The sequence below is a fragment of the Petaurus breviceps genome, unplaced genomic scaffold, assembly GCF_028583685.1.
Source record: "Petaurus breviceps papuanus isolate PSGF00001 unplaced genomic scaffold, PetGlider_PUasm1.0 207, whole genome shotgun sequence".
Taxonomy (NCBI): domain Eukaryota; kingdom Metazoa; phylum Chordata; class Mammalia; order Diprotodontia; family Petauridae; genus Petaurus; species Petaurus breviceps.
Genome location: NW_027185850.1, coordinates 9,463,957 through 9,480,235, shown reverse-complemented (window position 1 = coordinate 9,480,235; position 16,279 = coordinate 9,463,957). Strand labels below are relative to the sequence as shown.

Here is a 16,279-nt window from a genome sequence, read left to right as displayed (position 1 = left end):
GCAGGGATTATTATAGAACAACACTCAGAAAATTTAATCTTGATGTAAAGCAAATCTTACTAACAACAACCAGTATCCAGAGGTGGGATAGGCTGTCTCCAGAAGGAGTGCATTCTCCCTAACTGGAGATCTTTTATAAAGCAAAGGCTGGGATCACTCATTTAAGGAGTGTGATCTGGAACTCATGCCTCTGAAATACTCTCTTCCCATGATTGCCTTCCCTCTGATTATCCTCCTACTAGAATCTCCATTTAAGGAGGACTTCAAGGCCATTCATTTCCTCATTTCCCAACTGGATATACTCTCTGAACTTCTCCATTGTGCCCCGTGCATAATATTTTCTTCCCTCCTAGCCTTTTTCAACTTCTTCAACTGTATTGTCTTTCTCATTAAAATATAAGCTCCTTGAGGGTAAGGACTATATTCCTCTTTCTTTGTATGTGTATTCCCCATGCTTAGCACAGTGCCTGGGACATCGTAATACTTAATACATATTTGTTGACTGACTGACTATAGTATAGAGAATATTATTTTTAATATTTTATTTTTCCAATTTCATATAAAGACAACTTTAACATTTTTTTTTAATTTGAGTTTCAAATCCTCTCCTCCCCTCCCTCCCTTCCTGAAGCAGTAAGAAATTTGATATAGGTTATACATGTGCAGTCATGTAAAACATATGTCCATATTAGTCATGTTGTGAAAGAAAACATAGACAATAAACAAAAAAATAAAGAAGGTAAAAAATAGTATGCTTTCATCTGCATCCAGACTCTTTCAGTTCTTTCTCTGGAGGTGGATAGTATTTTTTTTTATCATAAGTCCTTCAGAATTGTTTTGGATCTTCATATTGCTAAGAACAGCTAAGTCATTCAGAGTTATTGTCCAGTATTACTGCTAGTATATACAATGTTCTCCTGGTTCTGATCATTTCACTTTGCATCAGTTCATCTAAGTCTTTCCAGGTTTTATTTTTTCTGAAAGCATTCTGTTCATCATTTCTTATTTCACAAAATTATTCTATCACATCCCTATACTGTGACTTGTTCAGCCTCTCCCCAATTGATGGGCATTCCCTCAATTCCCAATTCTTAGCCAGAACAAAAAGAGCTGCTATAAATATTTTTGTACATATAGATCCTGCTCCCACCTCTTTTTTTCTTATCTCTTTGGGATACAGATCTAGTAGTGGTACTTCTGGGTCAAAGGGTATACATGGTTTTATAACCCTTTGGGCATAGTTCCAAATTGTTCTACAGAATAGTTGGATCAGTTTGTAACTCCACTAACAATGCAATAGTGTCTCAATTTTCCCACATCCTTTTCAACATTTCTCATTATCCTTTTCTGTCATATTGACCAATCTTATAGGTATGAGGTAGAACCTCAGAGTTGTTCTAATTTGCATTTCTCTAGTAAATAGTGATTTAGAGCATTTTGTATGACTATAGATAGCTCTTATTTTCATCATTTGAAAATTGCCTATTTACATATTTCACTTTTTATCAATTCAAAAATGACTCATATTCTTACAAAATTGACACAGCTCTCTATATATTTGAAAAATGAGACCTTTATTAGAGAAACTTCCTATTTTTTCTGTTTTCTGCTTTATTTCTGATCTTGTTTACATTGTTTTTGTTTGTAGAAACAAAAATTAATGTAATCAAAACTATTAATTTTATTTTGCATAATGCTCTCTTATCTCTATCCACATAAATTCTTCCCTTTCCATAGATCTGACAGGTAAAATATTCTTCCCTCTCCTAATTTTCTTATGGTATCACCCTTTATGATTAAATCATGTACCCATTTTGGCCTTATCTTGGTATATGGTGTGAGATATATGAGCAACCTACCTAATTTCTGCCAAACTGCTTTTCAGTTTTCTCAACCTTTTTTTTTGTCAAAATGTGAGTTCTTGTTTCAAAAGCTGGGATTTTTGATTACACTATATTACCATGTCCATTACCTACTGTGTACTGTGCACCAAATCTATTCTGCTCATCCACCATGATATCTCTTAGCCAGTATCAGATAGTTTTGATAATTACCACTTTATAACACAGTTTGAAGTCTGGAACTGCTAGGCCATCTTCCTCCACTTTTTTTTTATTAATTCCTTTGATATTTTTGACCTTTTGTTATTCCAAGTGAATTTTATGACTTTTTTTCTAGCTCTATAAAAATTGTTTTGGTAGCTTGATTGGTATAGCACTGAATAAGTTAATTTTGGTAGAATTAGCATTTTTATTATGTTGGTCTTGTCTACCCATGAGAAATTATTTTTTTTTTTCAGTTGTTCAGGTCTGACTTTATTTGTGTGAAAAGTGTTTTGTAACTGTTTTTGTAAATGTTTATAAAGTCCTTGGGTTACATAAAATGTTATTATTCATGTTTGGGTTGCCCTCAGTGGTATCTGCAATCCCCTTCAACTCTGAGATTCTATGGTTCAGTGAATGTTTAACTGTTCTTTTAGATATCAAAATATTTGGGGGGATGTGGAGGGAATGGGAGAATGGAATTGAGAATGAATAAATAAATGAATGAACAAATGAAAAGGAATACTTATTAAGCAGAGTGCCATTCACTTATGTTACAGATAAAAATACAAAAGCAAAAGAGGCTATATTGTAATAGAGAGAGATAATGCATATAAAGGAGTGGTGGTCAGGGAGAAATATTTTGACTTGGAAAATTCCTAGAAATTTGTGTAGTTCCAAAGTTGATCATAGTAACACTCTTTCCAGGAGTAATGATAGAGTTGGTTTGATTATGGTTTTGGTACCAGAAAGGGGATAGGGAGAATTACTTATGCTGAGACCTGATTTCTGTGGGTTGATGATTGGTATTGAAATGAATATGATGGGAGTTGGAGCTAGATGAAATACAACAATGGAAGTCACCAAGAATTTGTACACTGGGATATTGTGGGGGGAGGTCCAGGAAAGGAAGGGTTAAGTTCACAGCAGCTTGGCCTCTGGTCTTGGTGTCAAGGAACTTGTTGAAGGCTGGAAAGAAAAAAGTGAGAAAACATTACAATAAGGTGGGTGTCATGTAAACAAAGCAGTTAATTTCATTTTTCATGTTTCATACATTTTGTCCCACTGCCTAGTAGAAATACTCTGGTGTGTTTTTGTCTAACTGTTCACTGAGATGATAATGATTCTTTGAGCAAGAAGAAGAATGTGCCAAGTAATGACTGGGGGGGGGGCAGGAGGGCAGGAGGGCAGACTCACACCTGGTAGCTAGTCTTCCTTCTTTCAGCAAGTCCCTGGTTCACTGCCCTGGATTTGATTCATCACCATCTCCAGGTGAGTCCGTCTTGCCAAACCTAACAGGGATTTATTTGTTTACTTTCCCCATTTGGGAAGCATTCCTGCTTCACAATTCCTTTGGCATTGGCAGTGAGAGTTTTCATGGGCTTGAAAGCTGTAGAACAGACTTTATTTCATTGTGATGGTATCACTTTCCCTTAGCCTTCTGTTGCAGATAGAATCAGCTACTACTGATGTCACCTCTCTCCTCACCTCCACATCTCAGAATCACTAGGAACCTTCAAGGCTCAGCATCCTCATCAACTACTCCATAATGCCTTTCCTTCTCTTTCTCACAAGTTTTAAGAGCCTCACACATTAAATACCATTGGTCTCTGTCACCATCATTTCCCATAGATCTCAGATTGAACCCTCCCTTGTGACAAAGGAAACAAGCAACAGCATCCAGACTAGTCACAATACCTCACAATAAATACACTATTCTGACCAAGCAGCCAGTCTCTTACCTCACTGTCATGAGAGACATAGGAATATTATATTGATTTTTTTCCTCTAAGAACATTTTTTTCTCTTCACTGGTTTTTCAATTATTCATAATCTGACTTCTTTTTTGGCAAGTCTATGTACATTGCTGTAGTCATTGTGTGTGTTGCTCACTTAACATCTATTTTGATTTCCTTGTCTGTGGGAGAGGCAGTGGGAAGTAGTAGGTAGGAAACTGACCTTGGAGCCAAAAAGGCTGGATCAAGTCTAGTTTCTGTGTGATCCTGGTCACATCACTCATGTCTCAGTGTCCCAAGTCCCTCTCTGTGACCATGGGTTGAGGGTCAGATTCTGACAAGAAATTCTATTTGTATTCCCAGCATTTAGCACACTGCCTAGTCCATAAGATCTTAGCAATTGCATGTTAACTATTGACTGACTAATAGAGAGTTCCCTCACTGCCTATACCAGTGAAAGCCCATTGCATTTTTGTCCAGCTGTCTACTAAGGTGATAATCACCCCCCCCAAAGAAACAGGGGAGAAAAAGTCAGCGTCCATATTACATCCCCTTCCCCCAAGTCCTAGAATGTAAGCTGATTGAGGGCAGAGAAGAAAAGGCTTAGAGTATAATGACTGCTTACAAATATTTTGAGGTTTTTCATGGAATCAGATTAGATTTCCTCTATGTGGTTCCAAATGGTGGAACAGGGAGCCCTGGTTGTACATTTCAAAGAAGCAAGTTTGGGGGAAAAGTGTGCCTGTCAACCAAAGTGAGCTGGAATGGGCTGGGAGGGTCATTGAGTGGCCTGACTTTTCTCTGTTCCTGCACTGTGGGATCTTTGAAATCAATAGCCATCACTGGCCATGGGCCTGGTGGTGACCTATTGTTGATGTTGTGAAGTGAAAAATCCTATTCACACTAGGATAGGTGAAATCCTGTAATCTTTGCTTAATTTTTGGCTCATAACCCCAGGGTCTAGCATGTGCCCAGGACTTAAGCTACCTCCCCCTCCATTTGTAAGGGGCCAAATTCCATTTAATCACTTAAATGGAATTTAAGTGTGACTAATAATGGTTTGAATTGAATTGACCCCTTTCACCAAAACTTTTCTCCTCTCACCTCTCCTCCCTTATACCTTTGCTGATATCTCTTTCAAATGTACCTTTTTAAAAAATGACCTGAATGTACCAAAGTGGTTGATGAATGCCCATTGAAACCAGCTTAGGGCAACCATGTTCCCAGATTTCTCACCTGCCTAAGAGACCAGATGTTCTGAGAACCAATTTTATTTCCTACTTTTGTAATGCATTTTCAATTGATATCCAGCCCCCACCATCTGCTGGAGATATCTGAGGGCAACTTCCAAAGTGCATTAGGTGGTGAAATAACCCATTTAAGGAGGGCAGCAGTTCAAAGTACATTACAATACTTTAATCGGAAATGTGAGCTGTAATAAGAAAATTTGATTCCTGAGGCTTCTGAGCCCTAGTCCTGCTTTCACTATTGGAGCACAAGACCCTGGGGATGGGAGAGGTCAGACAGAGGAGCACCAGTTCTTATCGTCAAATGGGATGGCCTGAGCACCGAGCTTGGGGAAGCCCCACGGGAGGGAAGATATTTTTTCTTGGTTTCTCTAACCTCTGGTCCACTCATATAGTAGAGAGGTCAGGGAGACCTTGATATGTTGTTCAACTCCAGGGGAAATTGTAGATTTATGGGAAAGGGAACAGTCTGATGCTCTAATCTCTGAGCCTTTGTACTGACTGTTGTCCATGCCAGGAGTGTACTCCCTTGCCCCCCTGCCTGGTAGATTCCCTGGTTTCCTCAAGTTCAGATAAAGTATCATCTCCAATAGAAAGCCTTCCCTGATTTCCCCACTCCCACAGCTTGGGCTTTTCTCTGACAAAATTATATTGTCCTAATGTATATATGTATGTATATATACATATGTGTGTATTACACCTATGTATGCACCCTTGTTTCCCTAGAGAGAATGCAAGCTCCTTGGCGGCAGACCATGTCTTGTTTTTGTTTTTGGATCCCCAGTGACCCACACAGTGCTTAGTATGTAGTAGACACTTAATAAATACTTGTTCATTGATTGGAGTCAAAGAATGGTGTTCTGATTCTGCCTCTGCTGACTGAGTAGTCTGGGAATTCTGGGGAGTTCCCATAGCCTCAATAGTTACATGCCTCCCTCATTAAAATGCATGCTTCTTGAGGGCAGGGACTGGTTTTTGTTTCTCATTTTTGTGTTGCCTTTCTTTGTTTCCTCAGCACTCTTAGGCACCATTAAAATCTTGGACCAAGCACATAGTTAGTTAAGAGCTTAAATGCTTGTGGACTGACGGACCAATGGAGTCTCAGTTTCCTTGTCTATACAAGAGAGGGTGATAATAGCAACACCTGCCCTCCTTAATTGTTAGGATTTCACTAATCTGGGGCATATGGGAACAGTGGATAGAGCACTTGTCTGGAACCAGGAAGACTTGAATTCAAATGTGGACTCAGGACATTACTAGCTGTGCGAGCCTGGGCAAGTCACTTAATTTACTTGGCTATAAAATGGGAATGATAGCACCTACCTCCTCTGGTTATTGTGAGGAACAAATGAGGTAATGTTTATAAAGCACTTAGCCCAGTGCCTGGCACTGGTAGGTGCCAGATAAATGTCTATATCATTATTAATTTTAAAACCGGGTGGCCCCTTTAGAGGTCATGGAGGTCATCTTATTCCAGAACAGAAACCTGTTGGGTGATATTGAGTAAAATGGATGTTTTCATCCATTGCTTGTCAGCATTCTTTCCCCCAGGAGCTGGTATCCACCCTGAGGGCAAAGGCCCTTTGTCTTTGGGTGTTTAACAGAGCTTTCTTCAAAGTAGCTTCTCGGAGGTGTCCATGATTGATAGGGGGACAATGTCCACCGACCACCCAGTGACTTCCTAGAACCGTGACTCTTGGGAGATGAGGTTGAGCAACCTTTCAGTGCCCTACTGCCAGCCATAGTGAAAAGATACTGAAAAATAAAGGGGTTCATGACAAAGTCTTATAAGGGGGATCCTGACATTTTGAGAAAAGAAACACCATTGTGGGAATTGGATATCACAGAGTTTCTTAATGCTTTTTTGTGTCCTGGACCACTTTGGCAGTATATTGAAACCTATGGACCTCTCAGAATAATATTTTTAAATGCATAAAACAAAATTCATAGGATGGCAAAGAAAATCAATTACATTATAATAAATCTGTAATGTTTTATTTCCCATCCAAGTTCAGGGACTCCTTCCCCCCAAGACTCTCCATGGACTCCTCAGGGAAGAGGGCGGTGATCTAGAGACCCCAGGTAAATAATCCTTACTTTAAAGTCTCTGAAAGGCAACCCCTTAGGTATCCTTCTGGCCTCCAAGCCCAACCCCTTAGGACTCAGTTTCTCACTAGAGAAGCCTCACTACCCTGCCAGGGTTAAGCCTGGTTCTCAGGGAACAATGAGGTCCCTTTCCTATATAAGATTATACCCCTAGAGATAGAAGGGACCTCAGAAGCCATCTAATCCAATGCCCTCATATGAAAAATGGAGAAACAAAGGCCCAGTGAGCATAGTTGGTTTTACTCAAGGTTGTACAGGTAGTGGCACCTGTCTGCTGTAGTGTTTGAACTCAGGTCCTCTGACTTCAAGGTCAATATTCTCTCTATTATATCCTGAAAATTCCTCTTTCCTCTACTTTCCCTAACACCCCCCCCCACACACACACACCCCAGTGAGATCTTCCAGCAAAGGCTGGATTTTATTTGTTGTTGAAGGTGTTCTTCTTCAGAGATTGGCAGGACTCAGTGGCCCCGAAGCTTCTTTCTTGCTCTGTGGTTCTGGGGTAATGTATGTAAAGTGCTGTGCAGTGAGCTATAAATAGCAGGGCTTGCTACCATGACACTGCTGTTCAGCTGTGTATTCACAGGCTCTGTATGCAGCCCTCAAAGCACTTCTGGCAAACAGAGCATCTATCTTTGGGGATGCCAGTCAGCGTCAGCAAGCACCTGCTGGGAGCCTGGCATCGTGGGGACATTCAGAAGTATCGTAGAACAGGCTCCAAACCTGCAGAGTGGTGACAGGGCTGGGGAGAGAAATTGATGGTGCAGGACAAGGGAAAAAGCACCAGGGTTGGAGAAAGGAAACACTTAGGAACAAATCCCACTGAGGACACTGACTTCCTGTTGGACCCTGGGCCGAATCATTTAACTTATCTGGGCTCCTGTATCTTTATCTGTATAATAGATTTAATAATGTCCATAAATATAGCCCTTATTCTCAACTTACATTCTCATGACGGAGACAGCCCAAGTAGGCACTGAGTAAGTTTCTGAGCCCCAGTTTCCTTATCTGTAAGTCAAGGACAAGAATAGCACAAACCTCATAGAGGTGACATGAACAGTCGGTCAGTCAACAAACATTTGTTAAGTGCCTACCTGTGTGCAGGGCCCTGGGCTAAGTGATACCATACAGAGGCCAAAGGCAACTCTCAGTCTCCAGGAGCGGACAGTCTGCTTAAACATGCAAGCAACTGTGTACAAACAAAAGAGATACACAGTAAATCGAAGAAAATCTCTGAGGGGAGGCAATAGCATTTAAGGAGGATTGGGAATGGCTTCTGATGATGGGGCTTTAGCTCAAACTTGAAGGAAGTCAAAGAAGTGAGGAGGTGAAGATGGGGAGGAGGGTGCCAGGCATGGGGACAGTCAGGTAAATTTTCCTGGAGTAGTAAGATGGAGTGTATAATGGGAAGAACATCAGAGAGGCCAATGTCACTGAATCCCAGGGTATATATGGGTGATTGTGTAGGTGTAAGAAGATGGAAAGGCAGGAAGGGATTGTGCTATGAAGGGATTAAAAGCCAAGAGAAGATTTTCTATTTTGTACTGGTGCTGATAAGAAATCACTGGAGAATAGGGAGGTGACCACATCAAACAGCAGCTTTAGGAAGATCACAATTAAGGAAATGGAGGCTGGAATTTGAAAGACTCCCCCAAGATCTCACATCTACTAAGTAACTGAGGCAGGATTTGAACCAAATCCTTCCTGCCTCCAAGTCCAGTACGCTAATTGATGCACTGCACTGCCTCTGTATAAAACTAATTTAAATGCCAGCTATTGTCATTAAATAATTAGAGGTTGTGGTCTTGACAAGATGCATGATAGGTATCCAGAGAAGGGAGAAAGATCATTTTGATGTGTGATATTCAGACCATATTTTCTGGAGGAAGGAGGATTTGGGCTGAGCCTGGAAGAATTTAGAGGCAGTAGGCAGAGGGTGGGCCTTTCAGGTAGAGGAACATTTCGAGGTATTAGATTTAATGGAGCCATGAAGGCATATTAAAATAATATATTCATATTAATTAACATAATGCATTAAAGTTCCCAAGCACTTTGCATATATTTCCTTATCTGAGCCTCTCAGCAGCCTGTGAGGATGGCTGGAGGGTACTCTTATCCCCCCTTTTTTAAAATAAATGAGACAACTGATCCCCAGAAGTTGGCCAAAATGCCCATGAACCCAGTGTTAGAAGCCTGATTCTAACCCATCTTTTCCTGACTCCAACTTCAACACTCCAGCTCCCATGCCACTTGACTCAAGATGGGATGCCTGGAAATCAAGTTAGATAACTTGTATGGGGGCAAATTATAGAGGCTTGAAAGTGAAGCAGAGGCATTTGGATTTAATTGGGCAATCAGGAGGCAGCTAGATTGTGGGATGTTGCCAAAAGGCTCCTTCAGGATATAAAACATTGATGAATATTTTCAATTAAGCTGGCGATATACCAAGGGTGATATGCTATTCCTCAGCCAAACCTCTGGCTCTGGCCAGAGAGAGATAAGGACCTCACAAGACGAATCATCTGTTCAGTGGCTTCTGAAAGGCATCCAACGATCTCCAGGTAAAGGTAGAAGATGTTCCATGGATTCGATAGAATACTTGGTCCCTTAACCAATATAGCTGTGTGACTATGGCCTCAGTTAACTCTTCTGAACCTCAGTATCTCATTTCTAATATGGACACAATATTATATACAGTAACCAAAGGCTGTTATGAGAAAAGTACTTTTTAGGTATTAAAATGCCCTGTAAATAGAAGTTGTTACTAGCTGTAGTATTAGTATTGATATGAGTATTATTTTAAAATAGTTATTCCACCAAAGCTTTTGGAAGCATGACTGTGACTTTTAATCTCATACAAACAGAGCCTTCAATTAAATGGCTAGGATCCCTTTTAACAACCAATGAGTCCCTTTGAGAGGACAGAGGCAAGAGAAAAGGTCAGGAATTTTGAGACTAACGCCCTCAAACTGTCAGAGCAATACACTACCGAGGATCTCTCCAGGGTACCAGGACAAAACAAACACCTGCTTCTTTTGCAAAGCTAATAGCAGTTAGACATAGCTCTCAGCATGGTCTTCACACCTATACAATTCAGCATATAGGTGAGGAAAAAGTGTCTTCTCAAAGAGCAAAAAGTGAAAGAAAGAAAAAAATGTTAAAGAGCCAAAAAAATTCAGAGATCAGATAACCTAACCCCCTTGTGTTGCAGAGGAGGAAATAGAGCTTCAAAGAGGGAAAATGACTTGTCCAAAATCCTACAACCAGAAGATTCAAATCTCAGCTATTCTGACTCCTAGCCTGATGCTTTCTCCATTACATGGTATCATATCCCCTTAGATTGAAGCTAAGTGAGAAAACTTCTAGCAACACCAGGCTGTCATAACTGCAACTCAAGTGGTTGAAAAAAAAAAGTAAATTCGTGAAAAAATGACCATTTTCTTTCTAGGCTGTGTCTTAATCTAGAAAGAAATAATATGACTCTGGAATGATAAACAGAATCTGAATTAAAATAATTGAATAGTTTCATATTTCATCACCTTGGATTTATATCTACAAGAGAACTTAAAGTCATCTAGTCTTTTCCCCTCACTTTATAGAAAAAGAAACTAAGGTCCAGAAATGGGAATTTACTTGTCAGAAGCTGTACAGGTAGTGAGCAGCAGAATTTGAACCAATGCAATTCCAGGTCCAATTGCCTTTACTGTTCATTGCACTCCTCTTCATTCATATCAAACATAACGTCTTGTTATTGTAACCCTTTTCCATGGCATCATAAAGCTAGTGGAAAAAAAGACATGGAAAAGTTTTCAAAGAGTACAGCTACCAGGAATGATAAGATGGTATTCCTTCATTTGTCAGACCACTTTCAGGGCACCACATTTGAGGAAGGATCATGCATGCTAAGCTCAAAAGCATCCAAACAGGATGTTGAAAGGATTTGAGTCTATACCATTTGAGATTTATACTTGGTCCCAGAGGCCAGAGTCAGAAGCAAGGTGTGGAAGCTATTAAGAAACAAACTGGGATTTAATATGAGGAAAACCTCCCTTGCAGTCAAGGGAAATGGGCCGCTGTGCAGAATTAGTGGATCTCCCTTCACTGGAGGTCATTTTAAAAAGTTCTAAACTTACTAAACAAAAAAAGAGCTTTTCCAAGTTCATAGAATACAAAACAAGGATTGCATTTGAAACAGTTGATCTCAATTCTATATATGCCTGATTTTAAATATATATATATACATATATATACACATGCAATATGTATAATATATGTGTGTATGTGAGTGTGTGTGCATCCATTACTTTCAAAACTTCTGCTTAATTGTTCTTCCTGGACTTATTTCTAGATTCCGTGCTTTTTCAAAATAGTTCAATGCTAACGGCTCTCTACCCTTAACCTCTAACTTCCAATTTAAAAACATTTGTAATGACCATTGTCACAAAACAAATCCGCAGAGCGTCCATGTTTATGTATATGTCTACACACACCCAGACACACACATACTCATCTATGTGTGTATTTCCTGCATCTTAAACTTATTTCTGTGAAGGAAGATGGGTTCTATGTTTCACTATGTGTCATCTGCAGATGTGTCTGTTCATCGTTTTAATCAGAACTCTCAAATCTTTTCAAGCTGTTTTTCTTTACAATATTGTTGTGATGGATTTAGCTGTCTCCTTCCTCTGCTGACTTCACTCTGCATCAGTTCCTATTTAATGTGATTCCCCCAAATGTGTCTCTCATCATTTCTTATGGTGTATTCCATCGCATTCACATTCTGCAATTTCTTCAACCATTGTCTACCTCCTTGGTTTTATTTTTTCTTTCTTCCTTTTTCATCCCTCCTTCAGAATCAAGAAGTTTGTTTGGTTTTTATTGTCATCTCAATGTTATCCTCCCTCTTAGCCACCTATGTTTCCTTGTACCCACTTGCTACCCTAATGACTTTTACATTTTTCTAGATTAAATTATTTGTGCGTTTTTAACTTTCCTTTGCTTCAGATAAGAGTAAGGATCATTTGATACCTGCTCCCCCATTCCCTTTTCCACATTACTCCTTTTCTCATGCACTCCAAGTATGAGAAATGGAAAGTTCATACCATTCTTCCTCCTTTCTACACTAGAATATGCCATTAACTCTATTTTTTTCTGTCTCCTCTTCAAATCCTCACAACAGAACCAATAAAACCCTCATGTCCTCTGATTTCCTTATTTAACTCCCTACATACCCCTTTAAAGACATTAAGATTCTGAAGAGACACTTGTTTCTTCTTCCCTGATTAGAACGTCAGGTTTTCATTATCATATAGTCCCTACTGGTTGCTAAGTAAATATACATCTCCAATTTGCTTTTAAGGCTTCTCTTTGTATTTCAGAGCTCCTACTCAGCTCTGATTTTTTCATCAATAATGCTTGAGAGGTCTCTACTCCATTGAATGTCTTTTTTTTCTTGCAGCTTTGCAGAATAAGTTATTCTTAATTGCAAACCTATCTCTTTTGCCTGTTGAAATATTGTATTCCAGATCTCCTCTCATTTGTAGTAGAATTGGTCGGGTATTAGTCCTTAAACTGTTTCTGGATTCTTGCTGAAATGATTTTCTTTAAAATGGAAGCTCTAGATTTTGGCTATGACAGTCCTGCAGCTTTTCATTTGGATTTTTTTCAGGAAGTGATCAGTGTGTTCTTTCTATTGCCACTTTTTTTCTAGATCTGGGCAGTTTCATTTATTATTTCTTGAAATGTAGTGTACATGATAGTTTCAAGGAGGTAATAATTCTTATGTTGTCTCTCTTTGGCCTTTCTTCCAGATCAATCCTTTTTTATTGCAATTAGCTTATGTTTTCTTATAATTCTTCAAATTTCTTTCAAATATTTTAGAATATTACTCTTAGTCCATTATAATAGTACAAGAGTAAAGCTTTATACTTTCTGTTCTCTTACTTGTTTCCCTTCCAATTCTTTCTTACAGAGCTTTTAATTTTTATCTCTTATTTAATTTGTTCCAAGTATTTTCCTAGTCTTTGCTGAAAAATCATTTTTCAAAACTTTCTCCTTGAAGTTTTTTATAGGTTTACTCTTTTCTTGTAGGTTGGATTTTGGGGTGTTTCTCAATCAATTTTAATTCTTTAAAGTGGTCTATTTTTTGTGTTTACTCTTCTTTCCAGCCTTAGTTCCTGATTTATGCTAGGACCTGGCTCCACCTCCTATTAATAACAATAGCTTTCTTTTTATTTTACATTTTTTTTTACAAATATTCTTCTGTGTGATCTCACAACAACCCTGGGAGGTAGGTGCTATTATTGTTATCCTTGTTTCACAGATGGGGAAATGGAGGGAGACATACATTAAGTGACTTGCCCAAAGTCACAAAGCTAGGAAGTGTGTGAGACTGGTTTTAAACTTAGGTCTTCCTGACCTTGTGTCTAGTATTCTGTCCACTGTGACAATAGCTACTTGCTGCAGCTTTGAATGGTGTGTTTAGCTCTGGATCTTGACATGGGTCACCTGTGTTTTGCCTCATAGAGTTAGCTCTTCTCCCATCTTTGAAGCTCTGGGTGATGGATCTCAAGGGCCCTTGGTGGCATCTCAGAGAAGGGTGCTAAGAACCTTGGAACTTCACAGCTTGGGAGAGAGTCCACTTTGAGTGCTACTGAATGTGGACCTGGAGCTGCTCCAGGTCACTTATAATACACTCTTTATGGATTTATATCCCTCCTATATGGAGCCTTGCAGGTTACAATGAATTTGACCTCTTTGGGAAGCTTGCTTTCTTAATGATGTTGGGGGCAGTTTTGCAGTAGAAGAAATACCTTACTGCAATGTATAATTGAATTTCCTGATCATAATACTCTCTACTGTGATTTGTAGGGTGTTTGGTTTGGTTTGGTTTTGCTGAAATAAATATATGAGAACTGGTCTGTCTGCCTAAATTTAGGCAACCATCTTTGTGGAAGGAATCCTCATTTGAGGTCTTCAGGCAGAGGCTGAATGTTCACATGCTAGGTATGTTGTAGTGGGATTTCCTTTGGGGGCATAGATTTGACCAGATTGCTACTGAATTTCCTTATAAATCTAATATGCTGTGATTCCCCATTGTCAAAAAGTTTTATTTTTCCTTACATCAGGCTCTAATTTGTCAAGTCCAATATTTCTTCCAAATGACAGTCTTTCAAATACCTGAAAAAATCTAGGATATTATCAGCTATTTTTTTTTCTCTGCTCCAGGTTAAGCACACTCAATTTATCCAAGCAATTCTCATGAGGAATGCAATCTAGGCTCTTTATCACCTTGGTTGCCTGCCTCTGGTCATCTCCAGCATAAGCTACCTAAATCCTGCCTAAATTGTGATGCCCATTGCAGATGCCATTTGGCCTAGACAGAGCACAATGGGACTAAAGTATTGTGGTGTTAGGTGGTGCAGTGACTAGGGTGCCAAGCCTGGAATCAAGAAGACTCCTCTTCATGTGTTCAAATATGGCCTCAAACACTTCCTAAATGTGTGACCCTGGGCAAGTAACTTACCCCTATTTGCCTCAGTTTCCTCATTTGTAAAATGACAGGAGAAGGAAATGACAAACCACTCCAGTTTCTTTGCCAAGAAAACCCAAAATGGGATCATGAAGAGGCAGAAATGATTGCAAAATGACTAAACAAAATGGATAAAACTCCTCTTTAATTTTGGAAACTATGCCTATGTCAGAGACAACAGGGTACTGTAGGTAGAGAGCTAACTTTTGAGTCAGTAAGGCTGGGGTTTAAATCCTTTTTGACACATCAGGGCCATAAAAACATGATAAGTTACTTAACTTCCCAATTCCCCTAGGCAGCTCTGGCAGAGGAGTCCTGGATCTGCATGTGTAGAGGTTATCCATTTTCTGGAAGCTCTCTGTGCTAGTTATGAACACATACACACACAGAGACACACATACTTAAAAGCCTTGTTCATAAGAGGAGAGAGTTCTTAACCTGGGATTCATGAACTTGCTTTTAAAAAATATTTTGATAATTGCATTTCAACATAATCAGTTTCCTTTTTAATCCTATGTACTTTAATTTTGTGCACTTAAAAATGTGAATCTGAAGGGTTCCAAAGGCTTCCCCATACTGCTATGGGGTCCATTACATGCACATGTTAAAAATTAAGGTGCTTGGGGCAGCCAGGTGGCACAGTGAGTAAGAGTGCTGGCCCTGGAGTCAGGAGACCCAGCATCAGTTCCAGCCTTAGATACTTAGCACCCACACAAAACAACTGGCCTTGTAACCTTGAGCAAGTTACTTAGCCCCAATTGCTTAAAAAAATCAGGTCCTAGAGGGTTCATTAATCCAGGCATCCCTTGATTAGTTTAGTAGATTTCATGTGGAATCAGTTTGTCCCTGATGCTCTCCTTTCTCACCTCTTGCCTCCGAGAATCCCTAGATTCCATAAGCATCATTTCAAGTACCACCTTCCACAAGAAGTCAATTCTGATTAGCCCAGCTGCTACTGTACTCGCCTTTCCAAAACTACATTGAATTCATTTGTACATTCTGCATATAGTATGTGTGTGTGCACACATGTGCATATACATACACATAAATTATATACATGTAGAGTAATAGATTTAGAGTCAAAAGTGACCTTGGATGTCATTTTTACATGTTGTTTCTTCCATTATAAAATAAATTACTTGAGGACAAGAATGTTTTCATTATTGTCTTTGTATCTCCAGAGTCTAGCACAAGGAATGCCACAAGGTAATGATCATCGTAACTGCCCAATGATTGATTATCAATTGAAGTGGAAGCTGTTTTAAGATGAGGTCCTATGGTATATATTTCTCCTGCTTCCCACCAAGTGCACTAGGGCATGCTCAACAAATGCTGCAGATGAGGAAGGGAGGGAGAGACAGCAGCAGCAACAACAGCAGAGAGACAGACAGACAGACAGACAGACAAAGACAGAGACAGAGAGAAGTGATATACATATAGACAGGTAGGTAGAAGTGAGATAGGTATATAGATAGATGTTAGATAGAAGTGAGACAAAGGAAGGAAGGAAGGAAGGAAAGAAGGAAGGAAGGAAGGAAGGAAGAAGATAGAGAGAGAGAGAGAGAGAGAGAGAGAGAGAGAGAGAGAGAGAGAGAGAGAGAGAGAGAGAGAGAGAGA

At 39.5% G+C, this 16,279-nt stretch overlaps 1 protein-coding gene across 2 annotated transcripts in view; it reads left to right on the top strand.

Annotated features, from left to right (window-relative positions):
- Positions 1-16,279, top strand: part of LOC138164887 (3',5'-cyclic-AMP phosphodiesterase 4B) — a 535,743-nt gene that overhangs the window by 249,664 nt on the left and 269,800 nt on the right. The gene's annotated exons all lie outside the window — the stretch shown is intronic.